This window comes from Lepus europaeus, chromosome 6 (assembly GCF_033115175.1).
Source record: "Lepus europaeus isolate LE1 chromosome 6, mLepTim1.pri, whole genome shotgun sequence".
Lineage (NCBI taxonomy): Eukaryota > Metazoa > Chordata > Mammalia > Lagomorpha > Leporidae > Lepus > Lepus europaeus.
The window spans coordinates 28,532,150-28,548,920 of NC_084832.1; the positions used below are offsets into that span (position 1 = coordinate 28,532,150).

General features: G+C 35.6%; 1 pseudogene; it reads left to right on the forward strand.

The window, feature by feature from the left end:
- The first annotated feature begins 16,185 nt into the window (after window positions 1–16,185).
- Window positions 16,186–16,299, forward strand: LOC133762686 (U2 spliceosomal RNA; annotated as a pseudogene).
- The last annotated feature ends 472 nt before the right edge of the window (window positions 16,300–16,771 follow it).

Genomic DNA, 16,771 nt, shown 5'->3' on the forward strand with positions numbered 1-16,771 from the left:
GAATACACATTCTTCTCAGCAGCACATGGAACCTACTCTAGGATTGACCACTACTAGGCCATAAAGCAAGTCTCAGCAAATTCAAAAGATTTAGAATCATACCATGTATCTTCTCAGACCACATGTAATAAAGCTGGAAATTAGCAACTCAGGAATCTCTAGAGCATATGAAAACACATGGAGATTGAACAACGTGCTCCTGAATGAACACTGAGTCATAGAAGAAATCAAAAGAGAAATCAAAAACTTTATGGAAGTAAATGAGGATAACAGCACAACATACCAAAACCTATGGGATACAACAAAAGCAGTGTTAAGAGGAAAGTTTATATCAATAGGTGCCTACATCAAGACATTGGAAAGGCACCAAATAAATGAGCTATCAATGCATCTCAAGGATCTAGCAAAACTGCAGCAAACCAAACCCAAACCCAGTAGGAGAAGAGAAATAATTAAAATCAAAGAAGAAATCAACAGGATTGAATCCAAAAAAAAAAAAAAAAAAAACATTACAAAAAATCAGCCAAACGAGGAGCTGGTTTTTTGAAAAAATAAACAAAATTGACACCCCATTGGCCCAAATAACTAAAAAAAGGGGAGAAAGACCAAAATCAATAAAATCAGAGATGAAAAAGGAAATGTAACAACAGATACCACAGAAATAAAGAATCATGAGAAATTACTACAAAGAGTTGTATGCCAGCAAACAGGGAAATCTATCAGAAATGAATAACTTCCTGGACACATAAAACCTACCTAAATTGAACCAGGAAGACATAGAAAACCTAAACAGACCCATAACCTATTCAGAAATTGAATCAGTAATAAATGCCCTCCCAACAAAGAAAAGCCCAGGACTGGATGGATTCACTGTTTAATTCTACCAGACATTTAAAGAAGAACTAACTCCAATTCTTCTCAACTATTCAGAACAATCGAAAAAGAGGGAATCCTCCCAAATTCTTTCTATGAAGCCAGCATCACCTCAATTCCTTAGCCAGAAAAAGATGCAGCATTGAAAGAGAATTACAGACCAATTTCCCTGATGAACATAGACACAAAAATTTTCAATAAAATTCTGGCCAATAGAATGCAACAACACATCAGAAAGATCATCCACCCAGACCAAGTGGGATGTATCCCTGGTATGCAGGGATGGTTCAATGTTTGAAAATCAATCAACATGCTACACCACATTAACAGACTGCAGAAGAAAAAACATATGATTATCTCAATAGATGCAGAGAAAGCATTCGATAAATTACAACACCCTTTCATGATGAAAACTCTAAGCAACTTGGGTATAGAAGGAATATTCCTCAATACAATCAAAGCAATTTATGAAAAACCCACGGCCAGCGTCCTATTGAATGGGGAAAGTTTGGAAGCATTTCCACTGAGATCTGGTACTAGACAGGGATGCCCACTCTCACCATTGCTATTCAACAGGATGAGTTAGTAGAAAACAACTCAGTAGAAAGAGATAATGTTATTTAAAAACTGCGATAATAACTTTCATTAAAAATGGTGAAGTTACCACTCCTTATTCCTGAAATATCAGTGGATTTGTATGTATTGTTCAAAAGAATACTAAATGCTTGAGCATTTCTTTGAATTTGAAACACAAAGATATGCATGTTATATTAACACAATACAATGATAATGTCCATAATAACAAATCTCATTTGAAAACTTCTATGACTTTTATTAAGGCATAATTGTTTGATGGATTATATACAACATAATTGATACAGCTAGCTCTCCCCCATCTCATATGCAATAGGAAATAAAGTATTACATAGAGCTAACATTTCATAAATCCACTTATATTCAAAGTATTCACAACAGTCATTCATATCATAGGAAGTTTCCCTTTCATTCATCACACTGTTGTGGGAGGTTTTTCAACTATTTTTCAGAGAGTACTCAAAGCACATGAAGTAGCAGCTAAAAAGAAAAAAAATGTTATATTTTCTCGGAAATAAACAGAATAATGAATCTTTATAAGTCATAACAACATTATTTGAAACTAAGAATAAATCATGATTTTGATATTTTGAAAGTTTTTTTTAACTTTGTATTAAGTATGCGGATAGAAAGTTTCCATTATAAAACAACTATTACCTATTTTATTAGATGTCCATATGCACAACTTCAAAGTGGCAAATCCTACACTGTTAAATTATTTGATATGAGTTAGAATCTGAGGCTACATATTATTAGAAATGAAGGGGATGGGATCAGTTGGTACTTCTTGCAGAAAAAGTAGACTTTCTATAATTCTTAAATAGAGAATGAGAATAAGTTATTAACAAAATGATTGAACTGGATTTGTTAATGTACTAAGAACTAAGAGAGAGATTTAAATCTATTAGCATCAATCAAAAATTTTAAAGTATACCTAAAATATAAAAATGTGAACTATTATCTTTAACAAGTAGATGAACTACTTTGTATTACAGCACATTTGAATTCAACTGTGGAAGTAGGCGTACATTTAAAAGTATTTTATGGTTTCATTTATCTGAGAGACAGAGAGCTCACCCAATGATTCACTCCATTACTGACTGCAAAAAACATGAATGGATCAGACTGAGGCAAATAGCCGGAAACTCAATCAAGTTCTGCACATGGTTGGCAGTGATCCAACTACTTGAGCCATCACCTGCTGCTTCCCAAAATGTGCATATCAGGAGCTAGAATCAGGTTCTCCAAACCAACAACTCTAACATGAAATTTAGGTGTTCCAAGTGGCAGCTTAACTATAAGTAAAACAGCTGCCTCTGAAAGCAGGTATATTTTTACAATGCTTGCAGAGCATTGATAAGTTTCTTCCTTCTCAAGGTAACTTTTAAAAATATTTTCATCAAAATTCAAGCTCCCCCTCCAAGAAAGAATCTTGCATAGACAGAATTATCTCAATCTCTTCATATAAACTCCCCTCTAGTAGGTTGCACATTTGTACATGGCAAAGTTTCCATCAGGTTAACTCTCATGTGCCAATATTTTTTGGCAATAAAATATATCTTCTGCTTGTCTGTTGAAGTTAAATAAGCAGATGAGCCTTTAACCTAAAATTCTTCCTTATTTTAAAGCAGCAAGATTATCCAAAGTTAACTTGGAAAAAGTTGACAGTATTAATATTTATCAAAACATACAACCCTATTTATGAGTTAGGAATGGTTTTAGCTGATAAATATATAAAGCTTTTAGTTGAAAATATATCAAGTCTTAAGCAATTTTAAACAATCATGAGAAATTAGGTTGGAACAATATCTATAAAGTTTAAAAAAAATAGGTGAGCCCAACTCATAGCTTGGAAACACTATCTTATCAAAACAAGGTAGGAAGAAGTTGCCACAGCACTCTGCCACTGGCAGCTTTAACTAAGAGAGAATGCCATAGTCTCCCACTGACCTCAAGTATGGCTGCTGGAGCTGACTGGGGTCTGAGTGGCTACTTTGCTCCAAAAGAAAAGCCACAGTTTGTTCCTTTTGTCCCCACATCCTGAAAGTGCCAGGCTTAATTGCTTGTGATAGAGTCATAGCTGAACTCTTGTGACTCAGGAGCCAGCAAATAGTCACGCTGCTACCAGAAGTCAGGGCAATTTACAAGGGTGGCAAGCAGATCCCCTGAATTGTCTGAATTTTGGATTTGTGAGAGTTCTGGGCATAAGCCCTGGAGCTGTGCTCACTACCTCTGTGTGATCCATATGTCTTCCTGTCAACTTCTCAGGCCTAGAACAACCAGCATCAAATAAAAATCCACACCCAAACTAAGGAAACTCTATTAGTGTATAGTCCTGAGAGCAGAGGCACAAGCCCTAGAATTGCCCTTGAATCCCACAAGAGAACTGAGGGCAGTTCCATTGTGCCATTCAGAGCTGACTGTTGATGTTGGTATTGCAATCTTTAGATTAACTCACACTCATGGTATCTGGAGTGCTCTGTCACTTGAAGGGAGAGGTGTGAGTCAGTTGGCACTGGCTAGAGAATCATCAGTTAAATATTAACCACTAGTGACACAGAACTAATGTATTCTTGGACTTTCTGAATCATTATTTTGTGACTAGGTTTAATGAGAATTGTTAGACTGTTGGATATGTCCATTTCTGAGGTTCTTATTATGGCAGAAACAGAAGTCTATGCTTTAAAATGAGGGATATCAGGGAGTAAATAAAAAAAAATTGCATGAACCCCACTTTGGAGGAGAGCCCAGAGTCAGACTTTCATGGATAGAGTAGGAGTGGGAAAAGATGAATCATTAGAGTGGGGAATTGGGAAGAAATAAAACTCATGAAAATTTTCCAGAGATCTTTAGGTCACTAAGAGAAATCACATTTGGTGGATGAGCTAATAGATGAAGAAAAAAATTACAGAGCTGAAATTCATGCAGGATAAGGGGGTGGGAAAGAATCAAAAGTAAAGAAATGTTCCATAATATAAGCAAATATATTATACTAAAGAAGTGTGAAAATTATGTTAATATAGATAATATTTTTGGTATACAACTTGGTATACTATTTGGTAGTGCAATTAACATACCACTTGGGAAACTGACATCCTACATCAGAGGGCCTGGGTTCTAGTCTCAGCTCTGATACTGATTCTAGCTCCCTGCCAGTGCACATATTGGGAGAAAGAAGGTGATAACTCAAGTATTTGTGTTCTTACTACCAACATTGGAAACCTGAATTGAGTTCTAGGCTCTTGGTTTCCAACTGGCCCAGTCCTAGCTATTGTGGTTGTAGGCAACTGGGGGAGTAAACCAGTATTGGTAGATCCCTCTCTTTCTCTCATGTCACCCCATTTAAATAGGTAAAGTACATAAAATATTGTAAAAGTTAAAAATTATCTTAGTATGCCTTTGCAGGCTTTAACATGCAAGTGTATAAAAGGAGGATGTTCTCTAGAGTTACTGCTACCAAACAGTATAACTTTTCAAGAATGTATGAAACTTTTAGCTATATTGTTTTTGTCAGTGTAACTGATTTATATCTACAATGATATTTTTCTGTGATAACTTACATCATTTGGAAGTTTAAATAAAAAAGTTTCTAAATATTTAAGTCCATCAAGATGGCAGATCAGGGAATGACATACTACACATTAGGGATAAACAGTTTTTTTAAAAAAGTGTAGGAAGTGCCCTCTCAGGGAAGAATTGGAGAGAAAACCGCACTGAAAATCCTACAAGAGGAAAAGGAATGTCGATGACCTGAGTGGAGGGTGTGGATACACAGCACCAACACAAGCAGAAACACAACTGCAATAGTGGAGTGCTGGAACAGACAGCAGCTTGGAGATGGAAGTAAGACCAGACTACATAATGGTGATGAGCAAGAGGGAGAGTGTGGCATGAATCCAGACTAGAGCCTGGGGGGTTGGGGTTTGCTAGCAGTTGCCTGCAATCTCAGCTTAAGAAGAGGGGGCATGTTTATCTTCCCCAATTTCCCCATAACAGCACCCATTGCACAGCTGAGAAAGGGCAGATGCCATCTTGGGTTTGGGTGGCAGCTGCAGAAGACTGTGAGAAAGCACAGCAACTGGCTGAGACAGCTTACCATCTTCTGAGCAGTACTGGTAGCAGTGGCATGGAGAGGGCAACATCTGGCCATTGGCTGTTGTGCACACATGTGATCCAGAGATTCTAGCAGAGGGAACACTTCTCAGGCAACACTGACTTTGAGCCTGGCTGGGAGGTAGCTGGCCAACAATGTAAGACAGTGAGGCATCTGCAGCCTCCCAGGATCAAGATGCCTATGAGAAGCTGTCTTGGGGAATATTTGCCTCTCTATTGACTGGAAAGGCTGGCAGGGAAGAGAAAAAAACCTCTGCCCCCAGCGACTTTGAGAACTATCTGTGTGGAGACTGTGGAGACACAGTGGTTACTTGAGAAAATGCAGGCTGTAGTTGCGTCTGTGGGCAATCACTGGATGCAGCTCAGAGTGCTTTGGTAGCCAAAAGAAGATTATTGAAGTAGGAACTGTGCTTACAGTGAAGACTGAGCAGATCATTATTATAGTTCATATAGTGGCATGAACACACTGAGGGCTAACACCTGGGAAATTAAATATATCTTGCCCATCTTGGGTGTTACCCTGGAAAATCTCCCCACCTAGGAGTACTTATAAGAGCTCCCTGTCTACATCCACAAAACACCTCTAAATATTCACTGAAAGTGCAGACATTCCACTAAGCCACAGAGGTAAATCTCAAAGATAAAATCCATCAGAGGAAAAAAATATAAATCACCTCCACAAATGCCTAAAAATAAATACAAAAATTCAAGAAACATGAATAAAGAAGGCATAATGACCCCCAACAAAGGAACACATTTCAATATTAGAATATATATACTAAGAGATGTGACTAAAAAAGATCTTCACTGCAACACATTGTAGTCAAATTTTCAACAGTAAAACTTAAGAAAAAATTCTAAAATGTACATGAGAGAAAAGCCAGATTACTTTAGAGGATCTCCAACTAGACCCACAGATAATGTCCCATCAGAAATCCAGTAGTATAGAATGGAATATAGAGACATAGTTCAAGTTTTTAGAGAAAAGAACTGTCAATTTAGAATACCGTACTGTGCAAAGCACTCTTATATAAATGAAGGTGAAATAAAGACTTTCAACAACAAACAGAAATTGAAAAAATGTGGTGCCATTTGTCCAACCTTAAAAAGATGTTTAAGAATGTGGTATGCACAGAAACACAGAAAGATAGCCATCATTATGCAATAGTGTGAAGGCAGAAAATCCCCCAGAAAAAGTACAAAAATATCGAAATTAAACAATAGGAATATTTATGAAAAATGGCAGGACAAATTTATTACTTATCAATAGTCACCTAGGATTTAAAAGGCCTCAACTCTCCAGTTAAAAGATATAGACTGGCTGAGTGTTTTAAAAACCAGCATCTATCTATCTGCTGCTTACAAGAAACACATCTCACCAGCAAAGATACACACAAACTGAAAGTAAAAGGATGGAGAAAGATAGTCCATGCTAACAGAAATGAAATAGGGCAGGTATAGCCATCCTAATATCAGACAAAAGAGACTTTAACACAACAGCTGTTAAAAGAGGTACTATATGATGGTAAAGGGATCAATTCAACCAACCCCCTAAAAAAGAAGGGTGAATACCCATATCAATAAAATTAGAGTTCAAAAAGGAAATGTAACAACAGGCATCACAGAAATAAAAAGAATCAACAGAAATTAATACAAAGAGTGTATGCCCACAAATTTGGAAGCCTAGAAGAAATGGATAGATTACATACAATCTAAAAAAATTAAGTCATGATGACATGGAAAACCTAAACAGACTAATAAGCAATATGGAATTTGAATCAGTAATAAACATCCTCCCAACAAAGAAAAGCCCCAGACTGGATGGCTTCACTCCCAAATTCTACCAAATATTTAAAGAATAACTAATTCTAATTCTTTTCAAACCATTCAAAACAAATAAAGGGAAAGAATATTCCCAAACTGGTTTATGAAGTCTGCATCACCTTAATTCTTAAACCACAAAATGATACAAGAGGGAAAGAGAATTGTATACTCATAATCCTGATGAACATAAATGCAAAAATCCTCAACAATATATTAGCTAATCGAATCCAACAACACATCAGAAAGATCATTCACCCAGACCAAGTGTTTTTTATTCCTGATATGCAACCATATTTCAACAATCACAAATCAATAAATGTGATACATTATATTAACTAACTGAAAACAAAAAGCATATGATTATCTCAATAGATGAGAAAGCATTTAATAAAATACAACATTCTTTCATGATGAAAACCTTAAACAAATTGGGTATAGAAAGTACATTACTCAATACAAAGATTGCAATTTATGGCAAAACTATGACAAGCATCCCACTGAAAGAGGAAAAGATGGAAGTATTCCCCCTAGATCTGGAACCAGACAAGGATGACCACTGTATCCATTGCTATTGAATGTAGTGCTGGAAGTTTTAGCCAGAGACAATAGGCAAGAAAAAGAAATCAAAGGGATAAAAGTTTGAAAAGAGGAAATCAAATTATCCCTGTTTACCAATGACATGATTCTGTATATAGGGGATCCAAAAGACTCCACTGGGAAGACTATAGGAACTCATAAAAGAGTTTGGTAAAGTGACAGGATATGAAACACAAAAAAATCAATAGCCTTTGTATGCACAAACACTGCTATTGCTGAAAAGAACTTTTAAGATCAGTCCCACATACAATAGCTCCAAAAATAATTAAATACTTTGGAATAAATTTGACAATGGACATCAAAAATCTCTACAAAACACTACAAAACATCAAAGCAAAAATAGAAGACCTTAAAATGGAAAAATCTTCCATGTTAGTGGATTGGAAGAATCAACATCATCAAAATGTCCATGCCATCAAAAGAAAATTACAAATTCAATGCAATGTCAATCAATATACCAGTAACATTCTTTTCAGATGTAGTAAAAAACGATACTGAAATTCATATGGAAACAAAAAAGACCCTGAATAGCTAAAGCAATCTTATACAACAAACACAAAGCAGGAGGAATCACAATACCTGATTTCAAGACATACTACAGGTTAGTTATAATCAAAACAGCATGGGACTGGCACAAAACAGACTTTAGACCAATGGAATACAACAGAAATGCTAGAAATCAAGCCATGCATTTACAACCAACTTATCTTTGACAAAGGAGCTAAAATCAATCCTTGCAGAATGGACACTCTCTTCAACAAATAGTGTTGGGGAAAATGATTCTCCACATGCAGAACTATGAAACCAGACCCCTACTTTATACCTTACATAAAAATATATTTAAAATGAATCAAAGACTTAAATCTACAAACCAATATTTTCAAATTAGTAGAGAACATTGAGGAAATTCTGCAATACATTGGATTAGGCAAGGACTCTTTGGAAAAGACACCAGAAGAACAAGCAATCAAAGCCAAAATTGACACATGGGACTACATCGAGCTGAGAAGCCTCTGAACTACAAAAGAAGCATTCAGCAAACTGAAAGCCAAACTATGCAACTGATAAAGTGTTAACATCCAGAATCTATAATGAGCTCAAGAAATTCAGCAACAACAGAACAAACAATTCAACTAAAAAATGGGCAAAGTACTTGAACAGGCATTTTTCAAGAGTGGAAATTCAGGTGGCCAACAGACACTGGAGAAAATTCTCAGGATCACTAGCCATCAGGGAAATGCAAATCAAAACCATAATGAGATTTTTACCTCACTCCTATTAGAATGGCTTTCATACAGAAATCGACAAATGAGAAATGCTGGAGAGGATGTGGGATATAAAGTACTCTAGTCCATTGTTGGTGGGAATTTCAATTGGTACAGCTACTGTGGAAGACAATATGGAGATACTTCAGAAACCTGAATATAGACCTACCATATGATCCAGATATCCCACTCCCAGGATTTACCCAAGCCAAAAGAAATCAGTATATTAAAGATTTATATATACCCCCACGCTCACTGCAGCACAATACACAATAGCTAAAATATTGAATCAACCCAATCAGCTGTTGAATGTATAAAGAAAATATTATATATATATATACATATATATATATACACATACATACATACACTGTGGCATAATATTCATCAGTATAAAAAATAAAATCTTGTCTTTTGTGACAAAATGGAAGTGAGATGGTTCAAGCCTCCAGTGACAAAATAATGTCAAAGGAGGATGTTGATTACTTTGTTCTGATCAGTACACCATTGTAAATTTGAATCAAAATGTCATACTGTAGCCCATAAATATGCATAATATAATAACTGTCCATAAGTTTTAAGTGACATAAGGGTAATAAAAGTATCCAAATTGTAAAGGAAGATTTTAAATTATCCCCTTCTGCAGATTATATGACCTTTACACAGAAAAGCCTAAATAATCTACCAGAAACTATTAAAATTAGCAAATAAATTCAGTAAAGTTACAGAATATAAACTAATACACAAAATTCAGAAGTGTTTCTATATACTAAAAATAAATTATCAGGCTGGCGCTGTGGCTCACTTGGCTAATCCTCCGCCTATAGCGCCGGCACCCCGGGTTCTAGTCACGGTCGGGGTGCCGGATTCTGTCCCGGTTGTTCCTCTTCCTGTCCAGGTCTCTGCTGTGGCCCAGAAGTTCAGTGGAGTATGGCCCAGGTCCTTGGGCCCTGCACCCAGATGGGAGACCAGGAGGAAGCACCTGGCTCCTGGCTTTGGATAGGCGCAGTGCACCAACCACAATGCACCGGCCGTAGCGGCCACTTGGGGGGTGAACCAATGGAAAAAGGAAGACCTTTCTCTCTGTCTCTGTCTCTGTCTCTGTCTCTCTCTCTCTCTCTCTCTCTCTCTGTCTAACTCTGCCTGTCAAAACAAAGTTTCAAAAAAAAAATAAACTATCAAAAAAAAAAATGTAGAAAACAGTGGTGGGTATTTGGCCTGAGTTTGAGTCTTTGGTCTGTGCCTGATTCTACTTTCCTGCCCGTCTGCACTCTGGGAAGCAGAAGCACTGGCTTAAGTAGTGAAGTCCCTGTCACCTATGTGGAGAACTGCAGTCTATTTCTCACTACCAGCTTTGCCTGGCCCATTCCAACTGCTGCAGGCATTTGGGGAGTTAAACAGCACATTTGAAGTTCTCTCTCTTTCTTTCTCTCTTTCTCTCTCTCTCTCTTCCTCTGTGTGTATGTTTTCCTGTCTCTGTGTTTCTGACAAACAGAAAGAACTGCCAATTTTAATAGCTATAAACAAATACAATGAATCCTTAGTGATAAATTTAACCAAGGATGTGAAAAAACTCTACACTAAAAACTATAAAGCATTGATAATTCAGACTACCAAATGGAAGCAACATCTGTGTCCATAGAATAGACATATGAGTATAATTAAAATATCTTATTGTTCAACATAATCCACAGATTGAGTACAATTCTTACCAATATCCCAATACATTTTTCATTAAAACAGAAAACACAATCCTCAGATTCGTCTGGAACACAAAAAACCCCAAATATCAAAGTAATCTTGAGTCAAAAGAATACATCTGATGATATCACACTATCTGAGCTCAAAATATGGCACAGAATTGTAAAATCAAACTAGCATTATACTGGCATAAAAACAGACACATAGACAACTGTAACAGAGTAGAGAGCCCAGATAGAAATCCATACATTTATAGTAACTTGATTTCCAACAAAGGTGTCAAAAACATGCAGTTGGGAGAAAAAAAAAACTATTCAAAATTGGATGTTGAGAAATATAGATACCCAACTATGCAGAAGGATGATTTTATACTACATTACATCATATACAAGGATCAAGTCAAAATGTATTAAAAACATAAATGCAAGACCCAAAACTGTGAAACTACTGAAAAAAAAAAAGGGGCTGGGGAGACAAGCTGCATTGCATTAGTGTGTATTTTGTATTATATGAACCCAAAATTAAAGACAGTTAAAGCAAAACTGGGCTAATAGGAAAATAGAAAATTAAAAACAGCTTGACCAACAAAGTGAAGAGATAACATAAATGATGTGATGACATATTAGCAAGGTAAACATATTACGGGGGTTATTATTGCTAGTATATAAGAAACTCAGCTCTGTAGTTAGAAGACAACTCAGTTTAAAAAAAATGGTTGAAGGGTCTAGATAACACACTTCTTAAAACAGATTTACAAGTGGCCAAAAGGTATATGGAAAAAAAGGATCAGTATTGTTAACCCTTAGCCAAATATAAAACTACAATGATATATCACGTAACTACAGAGATGGGGAATCTTTATTTCTGCCAAGGGACATTTGGATATTTATAGCATCATTTGTGTGTCATACAAAATTATCAACTTAAAAATTAGTCTGCTGTAGATTTATTGAATTTTGAACCCTGCCTGCAGTTGCCTTGGCATAGCTATATGAAATGGTTTTGTGGGCCTTATTACACCCGCAGATCATACATTTCGCACTCCTCACACCTTCTGGAATGACTGTTATTAAAAAGACAAAAATTAGTGAATGTTGGGGAGAATATGGAGAAAAGGTGCCCTTGTGTACTATTGGTGGCAATGTAGAGAAGCACAGCCTTTATGGAAAACCATAAATAAGTTCCTCAAGGAATCAAAAATAGAACTACAATGTTATTGTTTAACCATAATCCCATTTTAAGATACATATACAAAGAAAATGATATTGGTATATTAAAGAGATTGCATACTCCCATATTCATTGAAGCATTATTCATAATAGGTAATATGTGGAATCAATCTATGTGCCAGTGAATGGATGAATAGAAAATGAAAATGTGCAATAATATTCAGCCTTACAAATGAAGAAAATTCTTTCATTTATGAAAATTTAGATGAATGTAGATATACCTGGAGGACATTTCTTATGTGAAAGACGCCCCAAACAGAAAAATGAAGAATGTATGGTCTCATTTATATGTAGAATCTAAGAATGTTGAACATCTGGAAAGTAGAATGGTGGTTTCCAAGGGTTTAGGGGAACAGATGGGAAAAATGTTGGTCAAAGTATGCAAATTTTGGTTGCTGACTATAGTGAATAAATTGTTTTGTAATATTGGAAATTGCCATGAAAGTAGAATTGAAGTGTGCTCATACTTCTCTAAAATAAAGAAATGAGTGAAGTTTTGCATATGCTAATTAACTCAGTCAAGACATTCCACAATTTATACATATTTCCAAACATACACAATATAAATATATTCAATTTCCAGTTAAAAACAAAACAAAACAAAACATCTCAGCTGCAATGAAAGCACAGATGTCAAACTTCTAAATCTATAACATTCCCGTTGGTAAGTTCTTTGGCCTTTTGCATTTCTTCTTCCTTCCTGGGGCACACATTTGATGCTGGTAGATACTTGTACTCTATCATTGCGGGGGAAGCCAAACAAACCAAGAATGAAAGACATCTGACTTCCGTGCAGCAGTTTCAGTATAGGTGTAACATTAATATCTAAAACCTCAAATTTCAAACCTCCTAAAAACTAAAACTTTCATTTGTTTATGCTACTGATAAACAAAACCAAGGAAAACTGATATTTAGTGTTCATGATATGCAATTACCATATTTAGAAAAACATATTAACCCAAATAGTTAGATGTGTGCTATTATTGAAAATATTAACTTATCAATTAAATGCGTTTATATATTCAAAAGAAACCACTGAAACTAAACAGTGCTCCATCCTGTATTCTTGAAATAAGAAAAAAATAGCTATCTTTTCTGTTTCAAGTTTCAAGTTTCTATATCTAAACTACTTGAGGGCACTTCTGCTTTTGGTTGTACGGCCACTGGGGAAGGCAAGGAGGAAAACGGACAGAAAAAGGCATTAGTCATATGTATTGACTGCTAAAACTATTAGATGGAAGAGGTACTGAGTTTTCTTCTCAAGTACCTCAGTACAGAATGATCTCTAAAAATCTCCAGCACCAACAGGGCCCTTAGAGCTGGCTTACAGGGTGTAAGAACTCCTTGGACTCCCTTAAGCCATAGAGATAACTTGATTCACATTACACTCAAACACTTAGGACAGAAGCTCATCCACTATGGAATTACTTATGCTTCCATCACAACATGAATTAAGTGTCCGTTTTATTACTACTCGAAATCGTATAAATACCTAGATAAGAGGTATATAAAGAGGCATAATATACTTGGAGAAAATTGTCTTGGGTTATTTTTGGGACTCTCCTGGTTTGCTTAGAGTTTAAGGTGAAATCCATGACTTTGACAATTATATAAATTCCACCATGCTCAGTTGATGCAGAACAAGGTTGAAAGCCATTTTCCAAAGGCTTTAGGTACTTTAAAGTGAACAGAGCCTTTACTTCACAGCATGACTTCCTTATTCAAGAATAAAATAGAACTTGCAGAGCAGCAATAAAAATGATACCAAATAAAAGTCTGTGCTTTGTTGAGTGGGGTAAGAGCCCAGAGCAATATTTTAATTCAAGCATTAAAGTGAAAGTTTCACGTTATTGGGCCGACACACCACTTCATGCTCAAAGAGACACATCTCTCCTGTGATGAATATATGCATAGCAAAGAAGCATCTCTCTCATGTGTGAGCCTTTGAGGAGGATGTTTAGGCGACAGTGAGGCTTTGAACACATATAAGTTTCTGCTAAAAGAGAGAAATGAAGGCATAGGTTTGGGTAAGATAAATTCTACAAATATCAAAATTATATTCTTTTAGGTACCTGTAAATAAGCTCATGGGGCTTCAGATATCGAGATGTCTTCACAGGTTTATCCTCATAGGATTCTACTGTTGATATCATATTACTTGGAGTGATGTGGGGTGTAGCAACCCGTTTGTTTATTCGTGAATATATGTTTTATAAGCAAACACAAGGAATTTTCTATGAGAATGAAAAAAAATTCCCTTGGGATACTGGAAAATGTCACTCACAGCCAGATTTCAGCTATGAGTCATTACCTAAAATGTGGATATCTGGAAGACAAAATTGAGAATTAATAAGCTAGCATTCAAATATTATTACTTGAATAACAGAATTACTAATATTAGAATTACCTCATAGTGTGAATAGCTTACTGACAGACAGGAAAACATTGAAAAGCCTGAAACTAGTCAATCTCAAGAAAAGCATTGCTGTTTATTGTCGTCATCCATCCAACGCTTTTTTCAACCCACCTGCGCCCTAGTTCCATATAAGGAACTCTATTAATATCAGACCTAATTCTTATCCAGAGCTTAAAATTAATACTCAACAGTTTTTCCACAACCTATTTTCCAGTAATCGGTGGTTCATATGCTGAGCTCTCATTATTATGCATGCTAATAGAAATTTCCTATTAGAGAGTATTATTTTAAGCTACTTATTTCATTTTTAAGATATTCCAATCTAAAACAGTTTCAGAACAGTAAATTTGCAATTAATAAATGCTAAGATATGCTGATAACTTTGTCTACAACCATGAATCTGTGACTGGTTTGGGTTGGACTGTGCTTTTATTTTTATTCTAGCGGTTGGGCTTATATTTCATTACAAATTATGAAAGCTTTAAAATTATGATGTCATGGAGAGGTTATGGATGGTCATGACAAATGTTGTGGCAAACTGGTTTTCTTTAATCCAGTGCATCACTATTTAAGTTTTGGATCAAAGGCAAGCTTTCAAACTTTCTAGTCATGCATATGTAAATGAGTCCTGAAATTAAGTACTTTTACATCTTTGGAAATAATGATCAATACTTTAATTTGAGCCTTACTATATTGCTTTTTCTCTTAGCTTTATAGTATACCTTACAAACACAAAATGCAGCATCATTAGCTATAAATTTGGATTCCTTTTGACAGAAAATGCAGCTATTTAATCACACCACCAACATTATACAAACTGTTCACTCCTATTCCTGTGCAATTTAGTCCTTCTCTTATTATCCTTGATCCTCGATTTCATTCTTGCTTTGTAATTTTCCTTTTGTAGGATAAAAGTGGAATTTTGAGGAAGATGATCTTCTATACTTTCCTTTTTGACATAGCATCACAATTTTGAGATATATTCATACTCATTGGCCCACTCCTTCTTATTACCGAGTTTAGTTGCATTGATGGAATAAATCATAAATTATTTATTCATGTAAAAAGTATTATTGAGTTTTTTCCCAGTCATAACTAATGAAAGATAAAAAGCTAGATATATGTACTTAGACTTTTCCTTCTCTCCATCATATGACCAGGAGTAGAATCACTGGATCATATTATAGGAGCACATTTCAGTTTATTAATCCAAAATGAGGCAAAACTGTCAATTAATTTTTTCTCAACCTAGCTGTATCATTTTGATTTATATTGAATAAAGCATAAGTATTACAGTTTTTTTCAATACTTGCCAACATTTGTTAGGGTATATTTTTCATTATGGCTATTTAGTGGGTGTATTGTGACATATTTTGATGTAGTTTTCAGTTACATAATCTTAATCATTGTGCTATGCTTATTGTCATTTAAGAATTCACATTTATATTAGTGCAAATATTTAATTGTAAATTATTTCAGCATTCTGGTTGCAAATCCAGTCCAAACATCTACTGATCCTCTTTCTTCCAATGCCATGATTTTATTTTATATTTCCTTTAAAACTTTCTTCTTGGATCGCTTCTCGGCCTTTTGGCTAAGATCAAGTGTAGTATCTGTTCTTATCAGTTTAATATCTGATACGTCCTCTATCCAAGGACAGAAAAAAAAAAAAAAAAAAAACAACTTTCTTTTGGGAGGCTAGCGTTGTGCCATAGTCGGTAAAGCTGGTGCCTTCAACACTGGCATCCAATATGGACACCTGTTCAAGTCCAGCCTGCTGCACTTCTGATCCAGGTTTCTGTTAACGTGTCTGAGAAAGCAACAGAGGGTGGCCCAAGTATTTTTGGTCTCTGCCACCCACCTGGGAGACCCAGATGTCCCCAGCTCCTGGCTTCAGCCTGGCCCAGTCCTGACTGTTGTGGCCATTTGAGGAGTAAACCAGCAGATGCAAAATCTCTCTCTCTCTATTTGTGTGTGTGTGTGTATGTGTGTATATGTGTATAACTGCCTTTTATATAAATAAGATAAATTTTGAAAAAAAACCTGCTCCTTTGAGGGACAAAAGATTTTACTTCTGATTATCATTTTGCTTATGTTTTCTTTTGAAGTTTCATTTTGTATTTTACTTAAGCATCTTTGCCAAACTTAAAATTGTCCCCT